General features: G+C 45.0%; 1 long non-coding RNA gene across 3 annotated transcripts; it reads left to right on the forward strand.

The window, feature by feature from the left end:
- Nucleotides 1-660: 660 nt before the first annotated feature.
- On the forward strand, nucleotides 661-8,091 carry LOC131108933 (uncharacterized). Of its 3 annotated transcripts, XR_009120581.1 has the most exons (6): nucleotides 661-1,507; nucleotides 1,777-1,938; nucleotides 2,019-2,131; nucleotides 5,537-5,780; nucleotides 6,633-6,710; nucleotides 8,043-8,091. It is a non-coding gene; the product is annotated as an uncharacterized LOC131108933 (long non-coding RNA). The 3 variants fall into 3 exon arrangements; XR_009120580.1 differs by lacking the exon at nucleotides 8,043-8,091 and having other exon boundaries at nucleotides 686-1,511; nucleotides 6,633-8,025; XR_009120579.1 differs by lacking the exon at nucleotides 8,043-8,091 and having other exon boundaries at nucleotides 687-1,507; nucleotides 6,633-8,025.
- The last annotated feature ends 211 nt before the right edge of the window (nucleotides 8,092-8,302 follow it).

Here is an 8,302-nt window from a genome sequence, read left to right on the forward strand (position 1 = left end):
GGCGGCCCCGCCTCGGCCCGAGCCCCGCTCCGGCGGCCCCGCCTCGGCCCGAGCCCCGCTCCGGCGGCCCCGCCTCGGCCCGAGCCCCGCTTCGCCGGCGGCCCCGCCTCGGCCCGAGCCCCGCTTCGCCGGCGGCCCCGCCTCGGCCCGAGCCCCGCTCCGGCGGCCCCGCCTCGGCCCGAGCCCCGCTTCGGCGGCGGCCCCGCCTCGGCCCGAGCCCCGCTTCGGCGGCGGCCCCGCCTCGGCCCGAGCCCCGCATGGGTGGCGGCCCCGCCTCGGCCCGAGCCCCGCTTCGGCGGCGGCCCCGCCGAGGCCCGAGCCCCGCATGGGCGGCGGCCCCGCCTCGGCCCGAGCCCCGCATGGGCGGCGGCCCCGCGGACACCGGCGGCCGCCACCCGGCACCGCCCCAGGTTCCGTTCCTCGCCGGCCGCTGCAGATTGCTCGCCGGCGGCCGCCGCCTTAATAATGCTCTTTGGTCGCCGGCGGCCGCCGCCTTAATAATGCTCTTTAGTCGCCGGCGGCCGCCGCCTTAATAATGCTCTTTAGTCGCCGGCGGCCGCCGCCTTAATAATGCTCTCTAGTCGCCGGCGGCCGCCGTCTTCATAATGCTCTCTCGTCGCCGTCGCCGTCGCCGCCGTCTTCCTAATGCTCTCGCGTCGCCGTCACCGTCGCCGCCGTCTTCATAATGCTCTCTAGTCGCCGCCGCAATCTTCAGCAGAGTAAGACAAAGCTTACATTAGCCACAACTTCACCGTTGAGAAAACACAGTATATGATTGGCCATCATAACGTTTAGGGTTAGGGTGTCATGAAAAAACCCCATCAAACATCAACACAATATATCTATTCTATATATATCTACAACAGACTTGGATAGTCGTGTGCAAGAATAACCTATTTACGTGGCTTAAAACAAGTAATTTAACAGATATTTCTTTCATAGACAGTCCCGCAAAGCACGCTGGGATGTGCGCCTATCGACTCTACATTATGAAGAGGACAAGGAACTGCTGATTATGATGCGGGCGAGGGAGGATGTCAATTAAGGGCCTCAATTCTTTCATTTCTTCTCCTTAAAAATTATTTTTATGTCAATCTTGGCTATGTTATTTGTATCATGTGTCATTTGTGTGCTCTCAACATACACTTGTCAGTCCCAAATACAGTCAACTTCATCTATGTATGTCCGTCACAGGCCACCGTACTGATCCGCCAGTCAGCGATGACGTTACGTGAAATACAACTAATCAAATAAAAACTCTTTTTTCACAGCACCCTACGAACGGTGCCCAAGGTGCTTCACGAAAGTATTAGAAAGTATTTAAGTACTTAGAAAGTATTATTAGTCTTGTTATAGTGTGTAAAATCATTGTGAAACACGACGTCACATCCGCGCTGAAACTTCCTGTTTGCACTTCCTGGTTTCGTCCGGAACATGGCGCCGACCATCCCAATCACGCTGTGTCAATCTGTTTGCAGCCAAGCTCAAGTATTCTACAGGGAATGCCGTAAGTACGTGTTTATTTCATGTTTTGAGATGTCAAAAACGCTGCAACATCGGTGCCGTGTTAAAACAACCGACGATGTATATGTTCAAGCTAAAATGCTAGGCCATAGTCGTACCTCCGTTGGACATTCATCGACTACTGTTTGTAAAACTAATAGACGTCATTTTTGAAACTTTTTATCGAAAATGCTTGAGAATATATTGAAAATGCTTGACAATATGTAACATGTGTATCGCTTTGTTTTTTTCTACTTTTCAACACTGTTACAGGCATGTGTTTGGCCAGCTATGTCGGCCGGGTTGAGCGTGAACCAGGAAGTGCGGGGATCTCCTGTGTTCTCTCGTTGCTGGGTAGTGGAAAAAGAAAGTTGCCGGGAAGCAGCAGGCAACCGTCTTTCTTTCCCTGACGAAATCAGGCCGCCCCTTACCACGGTATGGGGCTGAAAATACTGACAGTTAACACCGCCACGACCGTGAAAATGTGCCCAAGTAAACTGTTTGTCTTTCAACAGCATCGTTTTCATTGGCGCCAACTTCATTCGGTATCGAGTCGGCGTTCCAACACCCTGACGGAGAACACCGGAGTTGCCATCTAACTCTGACGCCACACAAGCAATGCTACAAGGTCAGTATCAAAGTTTCAAGTCACGTTGATGCACGAATAGTGGCGTTTCGCTCAGACAATAGGACAATACACAGTACATAAACGATGTCTAAGTTGACGAGCTGAAGCCGAGGCCGTCATTTTGTGGACATACGGTCCCCGACAAAAGTCTTGTCGCTTATCCAAGTTGTAGGAACAACAAATAATAACTTGACTTGTAGTTGCTCAATTGGAATCAGAAATGACTCATATGAAAGGCAAAGCCCTCTAGATTATGCTTTTTATATCAAAATAACGTTTTGTACCATTCATTGAGTTTTATCATTTCATTAGGACATAAAGGTCAGATTTTGCTTGGACAAAAGTCTTGTCGCATACAAAAAAATGTAGAAATAATACATATACTTCATTTTGAATACACAAATATGCTACAATAACATCAGAACATAAAGTCATTGTACCTTGCAAAAAGAATTAATATTGTGTATGGCTTCCATGAGCTTGGAGGACTGCATCCATACATCTTGGCAATGACTCAAATAACTCATCTGGAATGGCCAAGAAAGCAGTCTTGCAGGACTCCCAGACTTCATCAGGATTTTTCGGCTTCATCTTCCAAGCCTCCTCCTTCATCTTACCCCAGACACGCTCAATAATGTTCATGTCTGGCGACTGGGCTGGCCAATCCTGGAGCACCTTGACCTTTTTGGCTTTCAGGAACTTGGATGTGGAGGCTGAAGTATGAGAAGGAAGCAGAATTTGCCCTTTCTTGTGGTTTGGAATGTAATGGGCAGCGAGAATTTCTTGATATTTCAGGCTGTTGGTTGTTGATGAAGGAGGAGGCTTGGAAGATGAAGCCGAAAAATCCTGATGAAGTCTGGGAGTCCTGCAAGACTGCTTTCTTGGCCATTCCAGATGAGTTATTTGAGTCATTGCCAAGACGTAAGGATGCAGTCCTCCAAGCTCATGGAAGCCATACACAATATTAATTCTTTTTTCCAAGGTACAATGACTTTATGTTCTGATGTTATTGTAGCATATTTGTGTATTCAAAATGAAGTATATGTATTACAGTGAAGAAAATAAGTATTTGAACACCCTGCTATTTTGCTATTTCTCCCACTTAGAAATCATGGAGGGGTCTGAAATTTTCATCGTAGGTGCATGTCCACTGTGAGAGAGATAAACTAAAAAGAAAAATCCAGAAATCACAATGCATGATTTTTTAACAATTTATTTGTGTGATACAGCTGCAAATAAGTATTTGAACACCTGAGAAAATGAATGTTAATATTTGGTACAGTAGCCTTTGTTTGCTATTACAGAGGTCAAACGTTTCCTGTAGTTTTTCACCAGGTTTGCACACACTGCAGGAGGGATCTTGGCCCACTCCTCCACACAGATCTTCTCTAGATCAGTCAGGTTTCTGGGCTGTCGCTGAGAAACACGGAGTTTGAGCTCCCTCCAAAGATTTTCGATTGGGTTCAGGTCTGGAGACTGGCTGGGCCATGCTAGAACCTTGATATGCTTCTTACGGAGCCACTCCTTGGTTTTCCTGGCTGTGTGCTTCGGGTCGTTGTCGTGTTGGAAGACCCAGCCACGACCCATCTTCAATGCTCTGACAGAGGGAAGGAGGTTGTTCCCCAAAATCTCACAATACACGGCCCCAGTCATCCTCTCTTTAATGCAGTGCACTCGTCCTGTCCCATGTGCAGAAAAACACCCCCAAAGCATGATGCTACCACCCCCATGCTTCACAGTAGGGATGGTGTTCTTCGGATTGTACTCTTCATTCTTCTTCCTCCAAACACGCTTATTGGAATTATGACCAAAAAGTTCTATTTTGGTCTCATCTGACCATAAAACTTTCTCCCATGACTCCTCTGTATCATCCAAATGGTCATATGCAAACTTAAGACGGGCCTTGACATGTGCTGGTTTAAGCAGGGGAACCTTTCGTGCCATGCATGATTTCACATCATGACGTCTTAGTGTATTACCTACAGTAACCTTGGAAACGGTGGTCCCAGCTCTTTTCAGGTCATTGACCAAGTCCTGTCGTGTAGTTCTGGGCTGATTCCTCACCTTTCTTAGAATCATTGAGACCCCACGAGGTGATATCTTGCATGGGGCTCCACTCCGATTGAGATTGACCGTCATGTTTAGCTTCTTCCATTTTCTAATGATAGCTCCAAAAGTGGACCTTTTTTCACCAAGCTGCTTGGTAAAAGTTTCCTTAGCCCTTTCCAGCCTTGTGGAGGTGTACAATTTTGTCTCTGGTGTCTTTGGACAGCTCTTTGGTCTTCGCCATGTTACAAGTTAAAGTCTTACTGATTGTATGGGGTGGACAGGTGTCTTTATGCAGCTAACGACCTCAAACAGGTGCATCTTATTCAGGATGATACATGGAGTGCAGGTGGACTTCTAATGGGCAGACTAACAGGTCTTTCAGGGTCAGAATTCTAGATGATACACAGGTGTTCAAATACTTATTTGCAGCTGTATCACACAAATAAATTGTTAAAAAATCATGCATTGTGATTTCTGGATTTTTCTTTTTAGTTTATCTCTCTCACAGTGGACATGCACCTACGATGAAAATTTCAGACCCCTCCATGATTTCTAAGTGGGAGAAATAGCAAAATAGCAGGGTGTTCAAATACTTATTTTCTTCACTGTATTTCTACATTTTTTTGTATGCGACAAGACTTTTGTCCAAGCAAAATCTGACCTTTATGTCCTAATTAAATGATAAAACTCAATGAATGGTACAAAACTTTATTTTGATATAAAAAGCATCATCTAGAGGGCTTTGCCTTTCATATAAGTCATTTCTGATTCCAATTGAGCAACTACAAGTCAAGTTATTATTTGTTGTTCCTACAACTTGGATAAGCGACAAGACTTTTGTCAGGGACTGTAATTGGCGCGCAGCATGCTCCAAATAACGGAAGCAATTGTTTCAACCGGTTCATTTGCAATCCATAACATAATGTCAACGACTTTGGCCCAAATTGACACCGATTTATTAAAAGTATATTTCGCTACCCTTGTCATAGTCAATGACAACTGAAGCTAAAAGTGCTTTATTTTTAAATATTTCTTTTGACGTGAAAATCCCTTGATGTCCTGGTTAAGTCGTGTGCATGGCGTGTTAAGTTCGTGCCTGTTGCCATCAGAGGCGAGGCATCTCTTAGGTGAGTGTAAGCCGCTGATTTCATCTTTGAGCATCGTTGTGACAACGGAAGAGAAAACACTCATAACCCTTCCCCCTTATTCGGTCTATTTTAATGGCGACTAAAGAAAAAACTCACTTCTAAACACCACATCATTACAATAAGTATTCAATGCAGTAATGAATTTCATAAAACTCAGTATTTCATTACAGCAAAGGAATAGCAGCTAATCTTCCTACTTCTGTTACAGATGAAAAGCCGCTTGGCGCTTAACAGCCCGTGGGATCCCTCTGCATCCATCTCAACATGAGCTCCAAATCGTCATGTGATGCCATACGTTCTCCAGTGGACTGTTTCACCTATTGCACGCACAAGACGCCATTTTCTGGAGCTTCAACCTTTTGCGTCCATCAGCAGTCTGTCGGCCCCCGGGGAAGGACTCATGTAACCGTGTTGGCACACCATCAACAACATGGCCTCGGCGTTCTTCACAGGTAGGAAGACTTGTTCAAGTAAATGACATGATACATACACACATGTAGCACAGTAACACAGGATAAATGAATAGATGACAAAAGATATGCAATTCATACACGAGTGCCATGACTAATGCTTTGGCTGGAAAGGTTGCTCTGGCTGTTACAGCACAATGTTAGCCGGCCACATGGAGGTCATTACAATTGGCCTACATTTCTTCCCAGCTCTGACAGCTACTCTCTTCTTAATCACCACTTGTACTCTTTCTTAAAGCTTAAGGCTAAACCAACTGTAACACTTGTCTACACGAGGGGAGCATCTGTTGACAACAATGGAAGTATTTTGCAATCATCTAGTCATGTTAGTACTTACAAAAAATGTCACACTTTGTATAAGGAATGTTTTTGCAGTATTTATGGGTTACAATCGCTCCACTTGTTGTGTACTTTTTTGGACCTTTAAAAGCATTTGTTTCTATCTTTTTTTTTTCTCAAAAATTGTATTTGTAGTATTTTAAATGCATGCAAGTGACCACTATATGGCGGAATTTCCAAAGAATATTAGCAGTACCTAAAAAAAAAAAAAAAAAAAAAAAATTCCCAAGTACAGTCGCAGTAATTTTAAGTGACCACTAGATGGCGGAAATTCACAGTTTCAGTTGCAGTAATTTAAAGTGGCCACCAGATGGCGGAATTTCACATTTTAAGTTGCAGTACTTTTAAGGGACCACCAGATGGCGGAAATTCCCAAGTATAGTTGCAGTAATTTCGAGTGGCCACTAGATGGTGGAAATTCCCAAGTATAGTTGCAGTCATTTTAAGTGGCCACCAGATGGCGGAATTTTACATTTTAAGTTGCACTGCTTTTAGGTGACCACCAGATGGCGGAAATTCCCAAGTATAGTTGCAGTAATTTCAAGTGTCCACTAGATGGCGGAATATCCCAAGGTAAGTTGCACTGCTTCTAAGTGACCATCAGATGGCGGAATTTCACATGTTAAGTTGCAGTACTTTTAAGTGACCACCAGATGGCGAAATTGCACATGTTAAGTTGCACTGCTTTTGGTGACCACTAGATGGCGGAATTTCACATTGTTAGGTTGCACTGCTTTTGGTGACCACTAGATGGCGGGATTTCACATGTTAAGTTGCAGTACTTTTAAGTCACCACTAGATGGCGAAATTTCACATGTTAAGTTGCAGTACTTTTAAGTGACCACCAGATGGCGAAATTTCACATGTTAAGTTGCACTGCTTTTGGTGACCACTAGATGGCGGGATTTCACACGTTAAGTTGCAGTACTTTTAATTCACCACTAGATGGCGAAATTTCACATGTTAAGTTGCACTGCTTTTGGTGACCACTAGATGGCGGAATTTCACATGTTAAGTTGCACTGCTTTTGGTGACCACTAGATGGCGGAATTTCACATGTTAAGTTGCACTGCTTCTAAGTGACCACTAGATGGCGGTATTTCACATGTTAAGTTGCAGTACTTTTAAGTCACCACCAGGTGGCGGGATTTCACATTTTAAGTTGCACTGCTTTTGGTGACCACTAGATGGCCGAATTTCACATGTTAAGTTGCACTGCTTTTGGTGACCACTAGATGGCGGAATTTCACATGTTACGTTGCAGTACTTTTAAGTCACCACCAGATGGCGAAATTTCACATGTTAAGTTGCACTGCTTTTGGTGACCACTAGATGGCGGAATTTCACATGTTACGTTGCAGTACTTTTAAGTCACCACCAGATGGCGAAATTTCACATGTTAAGTTGCAGTACTTTTAAGTCACCACCAGGTGGCGGGATTTCACATGTTAAGTTGCAGTACTTTTAAGTCACCACCAGATGGCGAAATTTCACATGTTAAGTTGCACTGCTTTTGGTGACCACTAGATGGCGGGATTTCACATGTTAAGTTGCAGTACTTTTAAGTCACCACCAGATGGCGAAATTTCACATGTTAAGTTGCACTGCTTTTGGTGACCACTAGATGGCGGGATTTCACATGTTAAGTTGCAGTACTTTTAAGTCACCACCAGATGGCGGGATTTCACATGTTAAGTTGCAGTACTTTTAAGTCACCACTAGATGGCGAAATTTCACATGTTAAGTTGCACTGCTTTTGGTGACCACTAGATGGCGGGATTTCACATGTTAAGTTGCAGTACTTTTAAGTCACCACTAGATGGCGAAATTTCACATTTTAAGTTGCACTGCTTTTGGTGACCACCAGATGGCGGGATTTCACATGTTAAGTTGCACTGCTTTTAGGTGACCACCAGATGGCGGAATACCCCAAGGTAAGTAGGGTTAGGGTTAGGGTTAGGGCTAGGGCTAGGGTTAGGGTTAGGGTTTGGGTTAGGGTTAGGGTTAGGGTTAGGGTTAGGGCTAGGGCTAGGGCTAGGGCTAGGGCTAGGGCTAGGGTTAGGGTTAGGGTTAGGGTTAGGGTTAGGGCTAGGGCTAGGGCTGGGGTTGGGGTTGGGGTTAGGGTTAGGGTTAGGGTTAGGGTTAGGGTTAGGGTTAGGGTTAGG

The sequence above is a fragment of the Doryrhamphus excisus genome, chromosome 21, assembly GCF_030265055.1.
Source record: "Doryrhamphus excisus isolate RoL2022-K1 chromosome 21, RoL_Dexc_1.0, whole genome shotgun sequence".
In the NCBI taxonomy this organism is placed as follows: Eukaryota; Metazoa; Chordata; class Actinopteri; order Syngnathiformes; family Syngnathidae; genus Doryrhamphus; species Doryrhamphus excisus.